We start from the raw sequence: 22,735 nt of genomic DNA on the forward strand, positions 1-22,735 counted from the left end.
ATCTAGAAACAGGAGCGCCATGGCAGAGGGAGAGTGCCCCAAAAGCGAAAATATAACACATTTTACACCAGACTACACGAAAGTGTATTCCTGTCTTAAAAGAGTTAAAATCTTGCATGGTGTAGAGTTTGTAACAGTGACTTCAGCTTTTCCCATGGCGGGTTAAATGATTGTAAAATACATGTTGAGGTGAGTTCAACAAGTTTAATTTCATGTGCATATTTGCTAGTTGCTATGTAGACCTGTTTAAAGTTGCAATGGAAGCAGCTTTAATAAATTGTAAACCTGATTTACATATTTTAACATAATGTACAAATAATTGGGTAACATTTTACAATAAGGTTCATTAGTTAACACATGAACTAATAATAAACTGCACTTATAGCATAAAGCAATTTTTTATCTTTGTTAATGTTAATAATACATTTATTTAAATCTTGTTAACATTAGTTAATGCACTGTGAACTAACATGAATAAACCATGAACAGTATTTTTATTTACTAACGTTATCAAAGATTAACAAATACAGTCACAAATGTACTGCTCACGGTTAGTTCATGTTAGTTAATACATTAACTAATGTTAACAAATAAGAATTGAAAAAAAGAGAATTGTAAAGTTTTGCCAATAATTGCATAAGCCTATAGAAATATTATGCTATTTGGGGGGGGGGGGCTTGTGAGCAAACCAATTGGCCGGGTCATCTATATGTCCAGGTTTTTTATCAGACATGGGTGGCAACCCTACAAGTCGCCCACCTGCTGCTCATTAAGCTTGTGAGCAATTTTTGCCACTTTATTGGCCTTAAATAAGTGGCAAAACTCTAGTGCTGTCACTAATGACTAATTTTCTAACGACTAATCTTTCAACTAATTTTTCAATTAGTCGACTAATCTAAACAACGTGTTTGTTATTTCATTGTGTGATTTTATTTTGAACTCACCAGTGTTATAAACAATATAAATAACTTAAATGTTACTACCTAAAAAATTACAATGTAAACAATATAAATAATAATAAAAAAAGTCCAGTGCAAAGTAGTTGCTTAACAGAAATATGAAATGTTTCACTTCTACTCTTTGATCTATCACATCATATTGCTTCACATTATAACACAACTGAATGCTATTTTTACATATTATCTATTCGGTTCTCAGACATAAAACGGGTAGACTATAAAATAGTGACTAAACATGACCCGCTGTTCCTTTAACTGCTGCTAAAATTTGAGGACAAACAAATTGATGTGTTAGAAGCAGGAAACACAATATTATGGCAGATCGGTGTATGTGACCCAATAGCCCTTTTCACACAGACATTAAGGGAAGTACATAAAAAATGCATCCGGCATTTGTTCGGGATTTTTGGGTCATTCACACTGCTGATGAATGGTTTAAAGTCCTGCACTTGTTAGTTTTTTCTCCGCAGTGTCTGAAGTTTGCTTACCGTTAATTCTCTATCCGGAAGCATTTTTGTTTATCATGAGATTACAAAGGAGCGTGTGATACGCTATTCTAGTATCCTGATGAATGATCTCAGCTTCAGAGTGGATAATGACAAGCTCCCTGATCTCTGATTCAGTCCAGTGTGTATCTTGTTGCGATGACTCGCCTGCATTTTTGTTTATTATAAGCTCATATGAGAGTGTGACGCGCAATTCTTTTATGCTGCTGAATGATCTCCACTTCATTGCGGAGAGTAATGAGCTCCCTGATATCTGCTTCAGTCCAGTTTGCTGACATTTCTGGTTGTGAATGTTGATCTGCATGTAAATCCCTTGTTTAAAAGAGCTGAATCATTATTTTGTGTTGCCATGGCACGCACGTCCTCACTACGGCATGCACCTTTGGGCATTGTTTCTGCATCTTGCTCACAATGAGGGCTTTCCGGGTTTCTTACAGCAATGTTATAGGTCATCTTTCGGGGACAAATACCAGAACAGTTCCGGGACGTGTTTGCGTTCACACAAAAAACTTGTCTGCCAATTTTACGGTTATTTTCTGGGACCATAGCCTTATTCAGTCATTATCAAATCATTTTGTAGCATGATTTTATGTAGAAAATGGTAAATTACACAAAATAAAAGACTTCAGCTGGGTTTTCACAGAATGGGTCACATACACTCACCGAGAGGATTATTAGGAACACCTGTTCAATTTCTCATTAATGCAATTATCTAATCAACCAATCACATCAGGGCTCCAGATTAACTTTTTTCACTAGGAGCACAGTAGCCCCCAACTGAAAATTTTAGGGGCGCAACCAGAAAATTTAGGGGCACACACCGTAAATCAACATGCTAACCAAAAATTCACATTTCTACTAATTTCCACTGTATTACTAATAAATTCTTTAATGATAGATGCAGAAACTACAATGTGCTGTTTTCATATTCAGTGTCATATCACAAAAAAAGGTCAAATTTTCTGGTCGCATATGTGCGACTGGATGTAAAATTCAGTGGCACACTCTCAAATTTTAGTGGCAAGTCTGGAACCCTGCACATGGCAGTTGCTTCAATGCATTTAGGGGTGTGGTTCTGGTTAAGACAATCTCCTGAACTCCGAACTGAATGTCAGAATGGGAAAGAAAGGTGATTTAAGCAATTTTGAGTGTGGCATGGTTGTTGGTGCCAGACGGGTCGGTCTAAATATTTCACAATCTGCTCAGTTACTGGGATTTTTACGCACAACCATTTCTAGGGTTTACAAAGAATGGTGTGAAAAGGGAAAAACATCCAGTATGCAGCAGTCCTGTGGATGAAAATGCCTTGTTGATGCTAGAGGTCAGAGGAGAATGGGCCGACCGATTCAAGTTGATAGAAGAGCAACTTTGACTGAAATAACCACTCGTTACAACCGAGGTATGCAGCAAAGCATTTGTGAAGCCACAACACGCACGACCTTGAGGCGGATGGGCTACAACAGGAGAAGACCCCATCGGGTACCACTCATCTCCACTACAAATAGGAAAAGGAAGCTACAATTTGCACGAGCTCACCAAAATTGGACAGTTGAAGACTGGAAAAATGTTGCCTGGTCTAATGAGTCTCGATTTCTGTTGAGACATTCAGATGGTAGAGTCAGAATCAAGTTTAATTATAGATTAGATAATGTTAATATAAATGCTTGTGCTTGTAATGCTTTTGACATGAAATGTCATATGCAGAGTCAGCTGTACTGCAAAGTGCCTGTGCTGTTTTCACAGAGCCATTTTTCATGCCATTCGTTTGGATCCCTGATCCAAGGCATTATTTTATGTGCAGAGGTTACGGCCTCATGTCATTGACATTTGCTCATTAAGTGCCAATCAGACATTACAGAAGGCCGTGATTTGCCCGTCTAGTGACTGAGCACCTGTCAGCAAGTGGTGATCTCTCACACTACTTCCGCATGCTGGGCTGTGCAACTGCCTGTCCAGTTTCTCATTATCTCCATGCCCTTATACTGCCCACATGGCTGTGTAAGTGGGTCAGAGCTGCCTACATTTGCCACAGTCCCAAATTTCTATTCGCGCTCATTGATCAGCCAGGCAGCCACGCTAGGCTGTGACCCAGAAAGCACTGCTGCGGCCGTTCGCACAATTCCTGAAGTTCAGAGGGGAAATTTGGTGAGTTATGCACCATGTGTTTAGTAAATCATCTCTCAGTGTTACTGTTCTGGAATAACAGCGTTATTGCCAATGATTGCATCTGTACTTGCACGAGTATAAATCTGCCATCTGTTCTACATCTATATTTTCAAAGTCGTTTTTATTCCTTTTAATGATAAATAGCTGAATGGATGTTAGCGTTGTACAGAGACTGATTTTAAATGATTTATAGCAGAGGAAAGATTAAATTTCACAATGGTTTCAAATAAACTACATACATATTTGTGAAACTTGCAATGAGAGTCATAACTCAATGCTTCCCTTAATTTCATACCTAATTTAAAAAATAAGCATATTAGCTCGTTTCCTTACGCATCTACATATTACGTGTCCGGAGAGATTGGAGTGGGATAAATTAGGGCATCTTTGATCTGACGGACACATCTGTCATTCATTAATGCTGTCACAGAATCTGGAGAGTTCGGCCAGCTGAGCCTCTCCCAGGAGAAGATGTCGTCTCTGTCTTTTATGATGCTCAAGATAAAAATACAATTATTACATTAGCTTGAATGTAAAACATGTTATTTTTCCTTTAAATGAGCAGCGCAATTAGAAATGGAAAAACTCCCCAATCCTGGCAGGAGCCGTAATGGAATCTGGCAGCTAAATGACAGGGGTGATTATGGGAACTTTAATTGACAACCTGTCATCCTTTCAACATTTCCAACAGACGGCGGATATTGTTTCATCATTTACAAACACTTAAGTATTCTAAAACGAGTCATGAGCAAGTGAACCGCTGTAACCCCACAGCGTGTATTTTAATCACGTTCCCCCGTGCGGCTTTGATGACCAGCAGAAATGTAGCTAGGACAGCGGGATGCAGGTAATAAAAGCCCACCGTGCCCTCTTCAGCAGTTCTTAAATAGTGATGAGGTGCTTACAAGCGTGGCGGGTAGAAGAGTAATATCTTATTTGAAAGGGTCCGTGCATGCAAGGCCACGTCTAAGTGGACATCTGCAACCTGATGCGAAATTAAAATATTCACCTCTCACTGTGACTTTAATTAAAAACACTCGAATTAACAATTTTGCATGCAAGGCAGCACTTCAAGAAAAGATACCTGGTGGGTTTGCCTTTTACTGAGCAATATTAGCATAGCTTTATTTGTTTATTTTGTGTTTAGCCCTGACGGGCAAACTCCATCACCCCTGATAGTTCGAGATTATTATTTCACACCTCCCTCGTTCACAAAACTTCCATGTAAATGCATAATACTTGGCTGTGAAGTCTATGAACTATATGCATGCATCAAGCAACAGTTATTTTAATATTCTTTAAAGATGATGCACTCCAGACCCTTGAACCCACTGAAAATATGATGTATTCAGAATAAACAAAACCATTTTGTCTGGGATTGCTGGTGGACCGTTTCAAGGTTGGCCAAACAAAAAAGGAAAAAAAACAAATCGATGGCTCTACAAAGAAATTTCTTCCAGTAGTTAAAATGCTGTTGGCTTTATTCAAAAGCTAGACAGGTCCATTCTTGTGTTTGTATATTAGCTGTTCAAGTATTCGCTATGAGCCGTAAACATTGATTGTTTTTGATTGTTCTTCCCATGTGTTTATCAGTATGTTTTTCAATGGATGGTACAGATACAAAGCATAAAGCATGTGTTTTATGTGTAAACATGCAATTCTACTGACGGTATGGTGCTTTTTTATCTATTTCCCTCCCACTTGGCTTTCTATGCAACAACCTATACTGACTGACTTACTGATAACGAACCACATCATCCAAAACTTGTCAGAGCCTTCAAGAGGAAGCGCATTAAAATGCAAAATTAACTCCACCTGGGTTTGATTTGCAATGTAAATCCACTTTGTCGCAAAATAGAAACATGACTGTGATCCCAGTTTGAGAAACGCTTTGTGGAAGTGCAGCTGTGATCTCTTGCCTTTTTTCCAAGAAAAATTTTGCAGCCCCTTTATTCCACCCAGATAAAGTTAATTGAATTGGATCCTAATCTCTTTCGAGATTGTGTCAAGAGGAGAATAAATAAATAAAAAATTGAAGTACGGGGGTACAGAAATCCCCTATCTCTCAATTTTTGCCCTCTGGGATCTTGAGCAATGTCAAGGCTGTTTTTGGCGATTAGGTCTTTGGTGTTCTCAGCTGAATGCCTCTTTTATCACGAATGCAGGGCCTTTTTCTTGGCCTGCCTGTGAAGAGGAGGGTGAAAAAGAGCCTGGGATGCCAGCGATCAGACGCTCTGCTCAGTCTTCTCTCTTCACTTCTCCTGGAGGGGCTGACATTGAGCTAGACTCAACAGATGACCCACACAATCACTGCAGCACCTGAAAATAAAATCATCTCCCTTGGGCACCCACCATCGTGGTGTGGACAGATAGAGAAAGAGAGAGGTGCTTTAAAAGTCTGAGGAAGAAATCTTTATTTGTATTTCTAAAGCATATACTCTAAAAAATGCTGGGCTATTTTAAACTCAGCAAAAATGGATGAGCCTGGCCCGCTTAGTTGTGATTTAACGCATGCTGGGTTGTTTCAATTCAAATGCTGGGTTGTTTTAACCCATTGTTGGGTCAGATAAAAAACGTTCTGGGTTAATTTCAACCCCATTTTTTTAAATTTGAAAACCCATTTTAAGAGTGTATAGCTTAGCTCAGTGGTTCTCAAACTGGGGGCCCTGAGATGGTGCCAGGCGGGCCCTAGTTTAATGACATTTTATGAAATACATATTTTTATTTATTTATTTATGCATTTGGCAGATGCTTTTATCCAAAGCGACTTACAGTGCAGTGCATTACAAGCTATACATGTATTTTATCAGCACTTGTGTTCCCTGCGTTCGAACCCATGACCTTTTGTGCTGCAAACGCAATGCTCTACCACTGAGCTATACAGGGAGCTTTTTTATCATAAATTCGGTGTAATTAAATCTAAGAAAAATAAGGCTACTAACCAACAGCACTATACTGTATAATTTAATATGTTCAATTTAATTAAAATTTTAAGTTTTGGAATGTTTTATGTCATACATTTTATTTGGGGGACATGAAGGGATGAACCGTACAAAAGGGGGGCTGCACGCCGAGAAAGTTTGAAAACCACTGGCTTAGCTGTGTCAATTCCATATATAAATAAAAATGTAAATATCAATTCATACCACAATCCATGCTTTATTCTGATTGGTTGTGAAATATTCCATGGGTCTTAGCAATTTCTGTGGTAACCATGGTATAAGTGGAATAATTTACTCTGATCCTTTGAATTTTTTGAAAATAATGCACACCCACTTGTGCACACCCAAGCGTGCCGCGTTACCACATTAAGTGTGCATTATTTTCGAATAATTTAACGGCCCTTCATCAATTATTCCTTACTTATATGATGCTAGCGTGATATCTTCTATGGAGTGGCACTGTTGCATATTATGCACTGGCACTAAGAATATTTGAGTTTCATTTTATAATGTTTAATAGGTGATATTTTAAGGTCAGAAGAGCATACGAAAGGTTTGGTTCCAAAACACAATAAACGCCATTAAAAAAAAGTTACTGCCAAAATCAATATTGTATCAGGTCAGTATTAACAAGTAAATTCTTCATTTTTCGCAAAATCTGATATCTGCCATGTTATTCTGTAATCTTTTCTCCCTCTTTTTCAAACCGTGACAAACATCAGTCTTCCTTCTCTGCAAAATACAATAAATCAGCTCAACAAATCACAGCGCACCATTCCACTCACTGTAAACAACAATGGCGGTGCTTTAAATACACACATAATCCATTTTTTTTGCAGGACCAAAACATTTTACAGCCGAACGCTGTCAAAAAAGTTTAGCGACGAGGTCCCAAGGATGACAGTAGCAATGACAGTAAGTTAATAGATTAATGAATATTTTTTTTTATCAGTGTATACCACTAGTCAACTAAATGAATATAACATGATTCAATAGATTTATAGCATTTTGAAAAAAAAAACGTTTTTGCATTTTGCGGAAAACATAATCAGTTTGTATAATAAATCTTTAAAAATCAAATTATGGATTTTAATTTTTAATTTTATTATAACCTAAAGATGTTATGTGAGAGTTTCTAACAGAAAATAGTTGTTTTCATCTTGTCACTTTCTTGGTATAGAAAACACATTTTACCCAAATTAGTCAAATTATTGCGTTTCGAAACCACTTCATATCAAATCTATGGGTTTATCTTAAAAAGAATTGAGTATTAACATTCATAGAAAAATGTAGAATGACTGTCAACGCAGCCATATAACAATGAATTATTGATCAGCTCTTGCCTACCAACGAAGCAGAGAGTATTGTAGTTATGGTGCATTCATTTTAATATTTTTAATAAGATTCCAGAGTTCAGTAATGATCTTCTTGAATGATCTACTCTAGAAGGACTCAGATGTTATTGATTCTTTGCAAAAGTCTATCTGAAGTTAAGTTTGGACCACTAAAGCTTTATTGTTTATGTTATTGAAACTGTTAGATTACTCAGTTAAACCCATGGTTGAGTAACAACAACCAGCATTTGGACAATTTTAATCCAGCGCTGTGTTCTGTCCAATATTTACTTAGCCCTGGGTTAAAAAAAAACAGCATTTGTATAAAGAGTGGTCCATTAACTGTATATTGTTATAAACAATATTGCCAATATAAACAGTTGTAAGCAATATTGCAACAGCAGTATTTTAGTAAACGTTATGCAAAATATGCCTCATTATACCAGCCAAAGATATTTCAGTAGAATATGAAATCATGACCACGAGGCCATGCATATACTGTAGATCATGGCCCTAACTGAACTGTAACAATGACCTTCCATTTTAACTCGTATTTCTTTCTCTTTGTTCAGATGAACTGCTCAGACTGATAGATCTCTCTCTTGGTTCCTCCAGCTGAGAGTGAATGCGGAGGACCGCAGGACTCGATGTGAGAAGGGCAGAAAAATTAAAGGGCAGTCGCTTCTCTGCCAGAGACGATATTAAAATTAAAGCTAGGTTTTCAATCTGGGATATCCAGCGGGGAAGAGAACAAGAATGCATAAAACTCTTGAAGCTTTTCTTCTAATAAAAATGCATGAGCTGAGCTGTGTTTTGAAAAATTGAATTATTAAAAGCAAACATTGTACCAAAATAGGTTTAAATCCATAAAACTTCTCCGCATGCAACTGTTACATTATCAGGCTGCTGTAAATCTTCAAAGAAGTAGAACAAAAGTACGTCAACACATTAGGGTCTTGTTTAACCTTTGTAACTTTAACTTTTATATTAATTTCAACCATCCGTTCTTCCTACACTAAATCATCTTTACATTGGTGTCTTTAGCCAATGTCAGACATACAATATAATTTACGTAGTTATTAATTTCTAAATGATCGGGACTGATGGCCAGCCAAATTTGATGTATTGTTAGATGGCACGATTCTTTTAGGCACTGGATTTATGAACCTCTCTGCTAGGAGATGAATGTCTTCCATATTTTATGCTGTCATTTTTTTTATTCACGCCAGTAGCAGTGTATTTGTGCACATTTCTACAGACAGAATACTAAAATAATGTCAGTGCTACCTGTCATTTATAGACCTTGACTGCCAGTGGAAAAGGCGGTGATTCACAGGCTCAGTTTTTACCCACCTGACCAATTAGATATAAGAGAGGCACAAGATGGAGTCTGCCTTAAGGATCAGGTACCAGCCATGACTGCCTCACAGCAGTTGCTAAGCAACAGCATCTATCTGTTATTGAGAAAACTTGTTGCCAGTGAGCAACTATATATATATATATTTATATAGTAAAGGACATAGTGAGTATATATTACATATTGCATGTAGAATAAAAATAAATCTGTTTTAAACATTTAACACTTAAATCCGTTCCCTTGTAGAGCAGCATCAGTGTAATAGAGGAAACTGGTATTTATCTTAACTGTCATCCAAAGCCCTTGCTTCCTGAATATTTTAAAATTTTGGGATATGTTTTGATAGGGATGGCAGAGAGGACAGGAAGCAATTTTGGTGGGGTCAGGAAATATTATAAGGTAAACTCAAAGTCTCACTGCGTTTATGAGCAGCAAAGTTCAATGTGTCAAAATATGTGAGCTAGCCACTATACCAAAGGTTTGACATTTAACATGCTTTCTGTTTTACAGAATGTGATATTGGTGCACCGTTTGTGCTAACAGATGACAGCGGCAGAAGGTTAAGGATGCTTCTTGCATTGGCTGCTGTCCTATTGGAGCAGATGAGAGTTTTGTGTTGACGCGAGACAGGTGATATAAACCCACCTAAAGGATTATTAGGAACACCATACTAATACTGTGTTTGACCCCCTTTAGCCTTCAGAACTGCCTTAATTCTACATGGCATTAATTCAACAAAATCCTGAAAGCATTCTTATGAAATGTTGGCCCATATTGATAGGATAACATCTTGCAGTTGATGGAGATTTGTGGGATGCACATCCAGGGCATGAAGCTCCTGTTCCACCACATCCCAAAGATGCTCTATTGGGTTGAGATCTGGTGACTGTGTGGGCCATTTTAGTACCGAGAACTCATTGTCATGTTCAAGAAACCAATTTAAAAAGATTCGAGCTTTGTGACATACTGCATTATCCTGCTGGAAGTAGCCATCAGAGGATGGGTACATGGTGGTCATAAAGAGATGGACATGGTCAGAAACAATGCTCAGGTAGGCCGTGGCATTTAAACGATGCCCAATTGGCACTAAGGGGCCTAAGGTTGCCAAGAAAACATCCCCCACACCATTACACCATTAATGAGAAATTGAACAGGTGTATCTAATAATCCTTTAGGTGAGTGTATAGAAGGGACAGCTACAGGAGAAAAAACAAAGTAGACATGTACCAGAATATAAAATAAGCCGGAGTCTGGTCTTGTGACCACTCAAGGTGGGCTAAATGAAGTTTCATTTCGTAAGCTACAGTAGTACGACCGCATATGCATCCATAATGCGATTAAAATGTTAAGCGAACAAACATTTAATTTCATCGAGATGCAATGTAATGGGGAATGATTGTCTCAGGGTTGTTGGACAGAATGAACGAGGGCTCATAAATTAAACTTACACATCTGCTCGCATGAAAGGCATGTCGTCTAAATGCTACACTTTTTTGGTATGTAATTAAAACATTAAATATGATATCAATCCTGTAGCCCACAGCTGTTTGCTTCAAAGGTAGTTTTGTATTGTGGCATAGTGCCCAGGGCCCCAGCGCAGGAGAAAGCTGTGCCAGTTTTGCCAAGGGCTGACTGATCACAGGAAGGAACTGCACTTTGTAATTCAGCGCTGAGAGTGTGGACCATGCTATCTTTTTTTCTTCTGTCTTTGCTTCCATCAAAACTTCGAATGGCTTCCTTTCCCATGAGCACATTATTGTTTTGCTTTTGTTGTTTGTCCTCAGATTTGGTGGTGAGTTTTGTTTATTGTAACCAACACTTGCTCTGCTGTATCAGTGAGCGTCTTGACCAGGTAGATATCTGTTTGTTGTATCACAGCAATATTGCTGTGCTTATTGTATTTATTACGCTTTTCCCATTTGCCTCAGGGATATTTAGATTGAATTACATTTTGCGAGTCAGTTGTTGAATAAGCAAATTGAAAATAATCACTTTGGTATCTGTGCCTTACTACCTAAAGTTTTAAAAGCTATTAAATGTGATGATATTATAAAAAAAAACACCGGATTTTGATGCAAACATCTTCCTCACTTTAAAACCAGTTGGACTTTTCAGGTGTTTGGATTGTTTTACACTTTATAGCATTCGTGCAGTGTACCGTACATTGATTTGAATAGCATCCCACCTGTCGATGTGAAATGTTAATGCCTCTATCATCAGAACTCTGTGGATCTCTGCATGTATCGCTCTGTGGTAAAACGAGGCCAGATCAGGCAGATGCAGAGATTCATTATCGCAATGAATGTGAATGAGCACAATGCCAGCTAGTGGGCTTTAGGAGTTACACACAATTACTATTGTCATTCAGATCTCAGACGAGAATCACAGATTGATATCACACAATAGCGTTCGCAGGATGGGGGCCAGAAAGAGGTTCGCTTTTGTCCTTTGACAAAGGGGGGCTCCTAGATCCCATCACGCATCTCCCTTCTTCGTGTCCTCGACAGGACTCCGAATTAGCTCTCTTAATTAACATTTACCAAACATCTAGAAGCCGTGTTAAGGTAATGGGACACCCTTTAATCATTAATGGAAACAAATTAACCTTTGAATATCAGCAAGAGGAAGGTTGTTAGTCATACCCTCATCAACCATGTGCTGTCAGGCTGATTGCAGATGCGCAGGAAATGTCGCGACGCTCCGTGTTAAGCTGCCCGGTTGCGGAGCTCAGGGCGAGGAGTGGGGAGGGAAGTATGGTGTATGTGGGGCATTAAGAAGCTCATTATAGTTCTGCGCGATCAAATCAGGTCAGAGCAATGCATCGCAGCCCGCAGGAACGACTTGATAGCCGGTTCAGCAATGCCTTACGATAAGTTAATTAGACATTCACTTACTGGACTTGGAGCTACACTGTCACTTTATGGTTTTTACATTTGACAGGATTATAAGGAATATGATTTTAGTGTTGGGAAGCAATGCTAGTGTGTATTTTTAGGAAGCAGCAATGTATAATTTAACAGTAGGGCTTAGCGACAATTGTATACACAAAAGGTGTTCTTGTAGCTTACTTTGTAGAGAGATGCGTTAGCAACGCTAATGGGTTTGAGCCCAAGGGATTACAATTACTGATGAAATGCATAATTTGAAATCACTGTTTGTCTGCCAAATTATTGCACCTATTTCATTGCTAAAACAATGTTATTTTGTGTATTTGGTATAATACAATGTGTTGGCGTTGTTTGTGGTCAAAAACACATTATTTTCCACTTACCGTACATTTTTGTAGCTCCAGATTTCACTTTCTTTCGGAAATGCACTGATTTGAAAAGCGATGTGTCCCTGATTGGCCAGCTAATCTGTACGTTGTGATTGGCCTAAATACCTCCGACATCAACTGGAAATATGATGCTCCTTATACCATGTTTAAAAGATTCGCTCACAATTCAATGCTAACATGAGTTAACTTACAGGCTGTGAGTCAAAGCAGGAGGAATTATGATAATGTCGGTCTTGTCCACGTCAAGGCTTAGGAAGTAAACTGTTGCCTACGATCCAAGAAAAGAGATGTACGTTGGAAACGATAACTCGCGCCAATGTTACTTTGCGGTTTGTACCTTTTGCGTATCATTAACATGTACTAATACACACTAACACACCAAAGGAAATGTTATATTGTGAATGTAAATGTAATTGGAAGATCACTGCTATATATATATTGCTGATTTTGATTTGGTCCATAGCTGTGTTTCATTTACAATAAAAAGCAGCTTTGACTGTTGGACCCAATGATTCTGTAGCTGTGTCCCTATTCAAGGGCTGCGAACTTCTAAGGATGCAACCTCAGAAGGGGAGCACTCGGTCTTTGAAGGTGGCAGCCTCCGAAATCCATGAAAAGAACTGAAATGAGATGGTCTAGCCTTCAGAGGATCCATAATTTGCTTTACCTGCTGTACGAGCCCACCGCGCCTGTCAGCAGGACACAGCGGAGACGTTTTTGACTTTTGTCAAAATGTAGATTAAACTAACCAACACAACAGTATATCAAATTAATCAACCTACCCAGAAATATACACAACATACACAGAATAATATTAATACAAAACATAACTTATAATACTTAAACAGTGACAAAAAAACTTTTTCTGCTAAATACAAAAAAAAATTATGTTTATTTTGAAATATCCAGCAGTTGTATTCAACCGTTGCATTCAGCCGTTGTGTTCTGCTGTTCATGTGCCCCATGAATCTTGGGATAGCGTTGGCTGTGAAGGATCCATTCGATCTATCTTTAGCAGCGCTGAGAAATAAGGATGCATTTTCAGGCTTAATTTTAAGCATCCTTCGAATTGGGATGTCCTTAATAGCCTTAAGTCGCACTGCTGTGAAGGTCACAGCCTTTGAATTGGCACACAGCTTGTGTGTCAGTGTGCAGCGCTCTTAGCAACGTAAACTTGTGAAACATTGGCTGCGTCCGAAACTGCCTATACTTCCATACTATATAGTAGGTAAAAAACAGCAGTCAAGGCAAGTAGTATGTCCGAATTCATAGTATTCCGAAAACAGTATGTGAAAAGTACCCGGATGACCTACTGCTTCCGGCAATATTCCGAAGTGTTCATTCGATGGACCCTTTACTATCTTGTGAGCCTGGGAGAGGAGTTATCCAAAGAAGAAGAAGCATTGTTTTATTAAAAAATGTCCAAAAGCGTTAAAGTGGCTATATTTAAATACATTAAACAGCTGTTCCCTTGTCGTTAAATTGGTTTAACGTCATTCCAGTTAACGGCTATCTTGTTGTTATGACGACTTGTGTCACGTGATGTATCCACATGGCGGATGTAGTATGTCTGAATTTATTCATATTATTCATATTCATACTAAATAGAACCTACTGTTTTAATGGTCGAAACATTTAGTGGTTTACTTCATAACAGTTGTGTTGATGGACATCTTTATGCTTTATTATTTGTACTGGTAATCGTTTTATAAAAGCAGACAGATACTTAAGGCTAGTGACGTGGGATTACACTAACATTAAGTCATTTAGCGTATGCTTTTATACAAACAGCAAAGCGATTTGTCAAAGGAAAGCAATAACATGATGAGAAGTGCCAGACAAGCCCCTTACAGTTTACAAAGTTTTCACCAATCATTAGAAAACACAACCTGTATAAAGAGACAGAAGATTATGGATTTTTAGTCGCAGGCACTTCGCACCCTGCCTAATTACGCCATGCAGCCATGACATATTCCAAATTATACAACAGTTCTTTCTGGTTCTCGAATCTGATTGGCTAAGACCTATGCGATATTGTGCTGATATCGGCACTGTAACCGCTTCACCTTTCGTATCATTCCGCCACCTAATGAATGGAGGTCCTAAACAGGCTCATCTCTGAATGGAAAAACACAGACGCCCTGTTTTGAATCACTCTCCGTTTGTCTCATTAGTTTACTAGCTCATAAATCAGTCTGTGAATCCCCAATCGGACGTTATTCCGTCAAAGATCAGCGCTCTTGGATGTTACGTTACAGTTAATGGGAGAAATGTCTTGTCACATCGTGTGGACGATTAACACTTGGAAAGAGGAATATAAACACTCGTTTTTTTCTGGAGCTATATTTCTTATCAGAACGCGAAAACACCGTGGAACTGCAAGTAAGCACCGCAGCTTTTAAATGTGGACATTGATCATTTACTTTATCGTGACGTGATTATTAAAACATGTTATGAGATATCGCCACTGGTATATTTATAAGCAGCATGCAAAAACATCTCTCTGACACTTATAAAAAAACGTTTTATATAGTACTGACAAGAACAAAGTTTAATAATAATAATCGAGTGCTCGTATCACGTTAAGAATAAATGAGAAAGCAATAGTAACGTTATACAAGTAGTTTTATTAACTTTTACCTCCCGCCAAAACAATAACAACACAAAAGACACTAAATATGAATTAAAAAACAAGTAATAGTTTGATCATGACACCAAATACTGCTGATTTGATCTCATTTTGACCATCATAAACAAACAAGGCCAACATGAGAGCCAGGGTATCTCTGTCAGAGATGTAGCCCAGAGAGGGCGGTGGTCAGCGGGGCGAGTGAACACTGATGTCCGCTCATGCTTTGGTTCTCATTCGTACCGAATCTCACTAAGCAAACGTTCAAACAGGCGCTATCTTTACTAATCGACTGCAGATTTAAATATAATACATATACATTCTCGACTGAACTAATCTTAAAACTACACTTTGTGACCAAGAAACTGTAATATAAAGTAATGGCTTTTCCGTCCATTGAGTTGTTATGAGCTTCAAAGCAGCCGAAAGTTTTACCTGTCATTCTGGCCGCCCTCAAATCCGTGGCGGAAGAAGTAGTTCTCAAACAAAGAGGCTTTTAAAATAACTCCGTTGTTGTTTTCTAGTTTTCGTTTTTCAAACATGTGCCGTCGAACTGTTGTATAAAAGCAATATCGCTCCCGGAGTCGTGTGATATAGCTCTATATCATCACGGCTGTGATTGCCTCCGGCACTCGGCCTGCGGCCTCGTGCCTCTGGCCTAATCACAGCCGTGATGATATAGAGCTATATCACACTCCTACTCGAGCGATATTGCTTAAATACATCACAGCCTCTCGTACCTTAAGTTATTGCTTACATTATGTATGATGATGTTATGTAAAAAACAGTAAATCACAAAAAATCAGGGTCACATATTTTTTATAGACTTTTTTTGGGGAAAGTTGACTAACCGCTGTTCAGAGCAAATCTGTAAAAAACATACTGTACTGTAGCAACTAGTGAAAGTACTGTACACCTTATTATTTCTGTTGGACTAGAATCCATAGATAGAACAAGCTAAGAATACAATTCAGGTGAAAACCAAACAACAAAGATATTTAATATTAACAAGATGCGTCATTGCTATTGATACGAATGGGGTGTGATCACAACAGTCAGAATAAGATGCTCTAGTCCCGCCTCCCAATACAAAAGCCAATCGCAATCCTCTGGGATGGGCAGAATTGACAAGTCTTATTGTTTTGTTTGTGGAGGCGTTGCAAATATTGTGGCGCAGTGACTCGACTTCCTTAAAAGGACTTTGACAAAAACAAGCTAATTAAAGATTGTGACATCTAGCAGTTTTTAATAATTAAACTCTAAACATAAAGAATTGCTAAATTATTGTTTGGCTGAATCCTGCTGATCTCACTCCTGTATTTCCAGCCACCATTACAAATGTAATAAAATGACTTTTGGAGTGAAACTGGAATCAGCTAATCTGAATGTCGTGCCCCATCCTGGCCCGTGCTGATCAGTGGCACGGTAATTAATGCGATTGCAGTGAGTGAACATCCCTGTGACTTCTACAATATGTGACCTTTAAATATCACACTTGGAGCTGAGTTTGGCAGTGTGTTTGAGGCCGGGCCGTGTGTGTGAAAGTGGACATGTGGTGATGAGGATGGGGAATGTTTGACACAGCTGTGAGGTGACAGCTGCCATGAAGCTCTGCTGGAGAGAAATAAACACATCAAGCCTGTGTAGATATATTTATACCGCACGAATATCTCCATGCATCCCGGCCGTTAATTGCTACATTCAGACCTTTGAGATGTTGTTATGAATTCTGCGACACAACACGACTCAGTTTTGACTTTCAAATGAGATAACGTTAACGTGATATATCCGTTTTCAGGCTCCCTCTGCGGCCACGTGTCCGTGTGCCCGGCAGCCTTTGGCAGCGAGATATTCGAGGGAAGGAAGGAAGAGCTATTTTGCGGATGATAGTTTAATGCAAATCAAATAGAGCGCAGCCATAATTCACTCATTCTTTATTCATGAGCGCACTCCATGACTGGCCAGCGTTCTGCCTGTGTTGCGAGGACGGGAAGGTCAGGGTAAGGTGAAGTATTGGCATGCCCGCATCTGTGGCGCGCCGGAGCGGACAGTGACACGAAGACAAATGACCGTACGTGTCCGTTCAGGGCTAGTGCCTATGATTGTCTCTTCAGAGATTCGTGGGCGAGCTGGGTTGGATTGTTCCACTCTTTTTTGAGTTTCGGGACTCTGATCGCGTGTCTCTGGGGCTCAGATTTCAATAACGAAGCCACTCTGAGCATAAGCAGACATGAGCTCCTGGCTCTGTCTTTGCAATAATAATTATAAAAATTAATAAAATGTGTCAAAGCGTGAGAGCCAGCGGTGCTTACTAAATCATTTATGTGGCATTGATGCATAGGGTAAATTTTATCACAACAAATCAGCGACACGGTGAAACTTTTCTCTCGCTCCCTTACTCATTCGCTCACCATTTTTTCATTAGATGTGTTTGTTAGTTTAAGGGCCACTGATTAGATTAAAGATTGTAGCTTCTGTACAGAAAATAATAGCTGAATTACACAGTACTTTAAATTCACTGCATTTCCCGTGGGTTTACTTTTTAAGCAATTTGCTTTGATCAACAGTCTTTATTTAGAAGGCTTCATTAGTTAACAGTAATAAATATAGTGGATTGTCTTGTGATCGTCCACATTTAAGGAATTAATTCAACAGTCTATGCAATACTATAGGAAAACAATACTTGCTAGCAATCATGCCGTGTAAGTTGGAATCTCATTATAAATGACAGAGTAATTACTTTGTGGGCTTATAGTCAGATTTATGCTAGTCAATAAATACACTGCAATCAGCAGACTTTGATTATGGTGCGCTCCTTTTCAAGTTAGAAGCTTCATAATAAGAAACACTGTATAATTTACTTGACAAGCGACAGTCATCACGTTACCAGTGCAGATGCATGCTGAATGCCCTAATTACCTGCTGAAGTGCATTGTGGTACCACGTGCAACACTGGAAGGAACCATTAGATACATTTAAAAAATGATGTAGTGCGCAAGAATATAAGGTTTCATGTTCTGCCATTTAGAGTGGCAACTTAGACTCATTACATTACTTTAAATGTTATTGCATTTCATGCTTGCTGTAAATGAACATATCAACCCTTCCTAGTCTCATGTCCTCGCAGTTTCCACTTCCCAGTATCCAGTGATTGTAATTTAACCAAACAAGACAGCACTTACAAGGAAGGTTTCCTCAGTGAGTTGCTAAAGGCGGCGTATGCAATCCAATTCAACATCATAACATGATCTACAACACAATACAATATACAGTAGAGTAAATGCAGTACAACACAATTTGCAATACAGTACCACACAATATTTGGGAATCGCTAAGCCACGAGAGCCCATGCATGTTACAGTGATTCTGTATGGCAGTTTTTACATAAAGTTAAAATTGTGGTCAAGTTAATTTGGTAGATTATGACAAGGACTTATATTCTTAGAAAGGATGTGTTAAAAGCTTAAAGGGCGTCGCACACCGGACGCGCAGATCAGCGCCGCGTCGAGTCACGTCTAGGATAATTTCGAGCTTCGTCAGATAGCATCTACTTTAAAATGCAAAAAATAGGTTAGCAGCCAATGTTAATCGTTAATGATTTGGGACAAATATGATGTTATTTAATGTTAAACTATGTGAGTGGCGCTCTGTGGCGCGACAGAGATTTGAGCAACTTCCTGAGTTGTAGCTGGGCGGCGCCGCCCGGGCCACCGGGCGGTGCCGGTGTGCGTATACTCACATGTGTTTGATTTTTTTTAGAACTGTGCTGCGTGGCGCTGAGCTGCGCATCTGGCGTGCGAACCCCCTTAACACAAAAAGATGTGTAAAAAACACATTATGTGCCATTTTGTGTTGATTTTGGGTTAAAATAAAACACAAAATGTGTTGTTTCAATAATAACACAGAGATGGGTGGATTGTGGGACAATGCATTTAGTGTGATGTCCCAGAATCAACACTAATGTGGTGTTTTTAACACATCCGTTCTAACTGTGGGTTCACACCAGACGTAGTTGGATGCTTGAACATTTTGAATTTGTACCGTACGTGAAATTCTAGTCATCGAGACATTCAGCCAGAAATTCACATCATGGGAGGGGCTTCTGAGACTCCGGTCGCTTCCTGTAGTCACTACTAGAGCAAGCTCCTGATTGGTTAACCGATCCGCCAAAGTTCAGATTTTTCAGCTCATGCGTTTCCCATGGCACCGCTAAATTTGCGGAATCGCGGCTACCGCGCTGCGCTAAACGCCTCATTCGCGCCGCAAGACCTCCAGAAGCGCGTCAACGTATTTTTACATTGACTTAACATTGAAATCACTCGTGCTTGACGTCTCTACTGCGGCTGGTGTGAACGCAGCATAAGAGTGTACCAATAACTTAAACCAACTTAGTGTATCTCTCCATATGATTACGTGTCGGAAAAAATGGGGATGACGTATTTTTGTAGACAAAACCCGGAAGCGAGTTAGCTTATTACTGTGGGTTTACACCAGATGCGAGTTTAACGATTTACGCAAGTAGATTACATACAAAGTCAATGGAAAGACGTGATCAGACACGTCCTCGCGTGGGGCGATGCAAATGACGCGATATGGGCGGCGCGTTTGCCGTGAATACACGCGCTATTCGCCTCAAACGCAACTTCATCCAATTTGAAAATATTTAACTCGAGCGAAAAATTTGCATGACACGAAGTTAAATCCTGTGAGTAATCTAGAACGAGCAACGCGATCCGATTGCACGCTTCGCGTTTGGTGTAAACCCACAGTTAGCACTTCATATTCCATCTCCCAATGTTTTTTTATGGGGCTTTGGTTAACACAATAAATAAGGTTATCTTGGGTTAACACAAGCCCAATATATTTTCACATTTTATTCTATGACATATAAACACCAGTAATTCCCCCAGTTGTGGTTTTTAAAGCTTTAATGTGTCTTTAAAATGGTGGTTGCTAACAAGTTGCTACATGGGGCTATAGCCTTTGTTGGGGACTATAAACATCATGATACATGAAGATCTCAAAAACAATGAAACATGGACACAAACAACAAAGAGCTTTACAAAGTTTGATGGTGATGACGTTGATGTCGAGAGACCATTGTGTAGCCTAAGGTTAGCTAGCATTTCATTACTAGTAAACACATTTAGACTTGAAAATTCATAAAAGTTATGTTCATCTTTGAAGATTATTTTGTTGGACAAAAAAATTAAGTGTCATAAACTTTTGTTTAACACAGAACTTATCCAAAAGTCCATGGGAAAAGTGAATGGTCTTTTTGGCGAAAAAACCAGAGTCTCGCTAACTTCCGAGTTGGCCTACAAAAATATGTTACCCCTACGGCACTCTGTTGCTCATCCAAAATCAGAGCTGCCTGTTTTGCTCTATTCCCAGTAGATGATTTTCTGTGTTGTGTCAAAAGGTTGGCAGTACACACCACTTCTTCACTCGCCCGCTTTAGTGCAAGACACATTTACCCGAGATTAAATGCATGCGGGAACCAACGATTATTTTAACAATTTATGCCCTTCGCTCAATACAAAGCAAAATAACTGTCAGCATTTAACTTGACACGAAGCAATAGTAAAGACAGACAGACTCTCACTTTATTCCGTTTAAGAATTCACCTCATCAGCTGAGCGTTTGAAGGTGCTTGCCTCATAATTGGCTGCGTGAGCCCCCGGCCTTTGAGCTGTCAAACACTCATTAGATAAAGATGTGCATATTAAGCTGTTATTGATGGCTTTGTCTGATTTATTTGCATTATGTTTTGATTCAGAGGCACACAGAGGAAGATGGAGTTATAATGAGAATCATCATCGGGGCAATGAGGTTGAAAGGCAATGGAGCCATACAAATGTCATTACCAACTGTGAAGCAGGTACTCAATGGAAATATAATGGCGGAGAGATGCACCAATAGGCACAGTGCTTCCAAATGCCTCCTAAAGAGAAAAGGTAACAAGGCAGATAGACATGTATGTTAAGATATCATTGCTAGGTTTTAGGACAAATATTGTTTAATAGAAATAAACCGTTCTTGTAGTAGTTTTTAGAATGGTTCATATTGTATAAAATGATGCCTTTGAATATTTAAATATTAATTGTGTGATATGTCCATTTTTTTTACAACAATTACGGTCATTTTACAAAATAACTCCTACAGTAATTGTGATGCATTATGCTGTACCGTATGTTTTAATGCATGCAAATCGAAAAGTGCTTGTGCAGATGTCTGATATTCATACGGCAAGAGAGCAATGTGATGACATCATAAATAATAATGCATACAAAGAGTTGTTTGCTTTTCAAATTCACAATTATGCTTCCAGTTTTTCGCCTAAGTATCTGTGAACTATGCAAATAATTATGTAGCGAGATACGGTTTCTTCCAACCAATTTAGATTGCTATTGTGCAATCCTATTGTTCTGTAATGCGGCTCCTGCACACCACCTTGTCATACAGGTGAAAAAAATGGGCAAAAAATCAAAACGTGCATTATGAGTAATGACTCTGAATACATTAGAATTACATGAAGGGAAATATCTCCGTGCATGTACGCACTCAATACAACTTCTTCATCGCAAAACAAGAGCTAACACATCAAATGAGGATGTCAGGGGGGAGGCGAGTAGCTGCAAGTGTATGAATTTTCTGCCATCACACAAAGAAGCTCTTTGTATAAAAAAAGAGCTAGTGAATTCTATGATCAAAGGTCTTTTTTACAGAGTACAATTTCATTTCCTCCAATCTGTCTGCAAGATTAAGTGCCAGCCCAGCAAATGACTGTTATTCGTTTTGATGTCAGTGAAGGCAGACACTTTGGAACAATGCAATATTGAGCCTCCAGACAGACAGATTGTAATCGAGGGATATACAGTGGAGACATAGGTCTAGCCGCACTCAGACTGGTATTACCTCTCTAGCATGTTTATTTAATGGGAACAGACACAAGCGTATGCGATGTGATGCAGCCGACTACACTTTGCATGCTGGCGAGATGTGCATTTGGTGCATACATCTGTCCATTAGAACCACTGCCAGATCACGATGACTCCCTCTGCAGTGACGTCGCATGTTCAGGCTCAACGATGACCTCACCAAAGCCCTGTTTGCCATTTTTGGGTGTCATCTCTGAATGATGCTTGTAAGCACCTACTCTGCACTAGAAATTGATTGTACTGTATGGTGCATTGCAAAGCTTTTGGGTGCACTGGCCAAAGGAAAGAAAAGTTTTAGATTTATCTAATTAATCCACGTCACTTTTTGTTTGAAAGGAGATGGTACGAGTAGGCTACTGTAATCTCCCAGACTATTGGATCTGGCTAGATTGTAATGGCATATAACAGCCACTGGCTGAAAAGGGAGCACACATTAATAACCAAGCGGCTCCACTCCTCCACTATTAATCATTTAAAGCATATTGATTCATAAGAGCCTTGCTTTCCTCCTCAGTTTAAATGAGAATGAGCTCTAAATTGATCCATCAATCCATCATTGGTTGCACAGTAAGCATCAAAATAGGTTGTGCTTGCGCCTCTGGTAACCTGGAATTACCAATTGCC

The 22,735-nt window shown here is 39.1% G+C and overlaps 1 long non-coding RNA gene across 1 annotated transcript in view; it reads left to right on the forward strand.

Annotated features, from left to right (window-relative positions):
* LOC141350125 (uncharacterized) overlaps window positions 1-21,244 on the forward strand; it is a 143,469-nt gene extending 122,225 nt beyond the window's left edge. The window contains exon 4 of the long non-coding RNA XR_012358113.1: window positions 20,950-21,244. This is a non-coding gene — a long non-coding RNA (uncharacterized lncRNA). The remainder of the gene's footprint in view (window positions 1-20,949) is intronic.
* The last annotated feature ends 1,491 nt before the right edge of the window (window positions 21,245-22,735 follow it).

This window comes from Misgurnus anguillicaudatus, chromosome 16 (genome assembly GCF_027580225.2).
Source record: "Misgurnus anguillicaudatus chromosome 16, ASM2758022v2, whole genome shotgun sequence".
Lineage (NCBI taxonomy): Eukaryota > Metazoa > Chordata > Actinopteri > Cypriniformes > Cobitidae > Misgurnus > Misgurnus anguillicaudatus.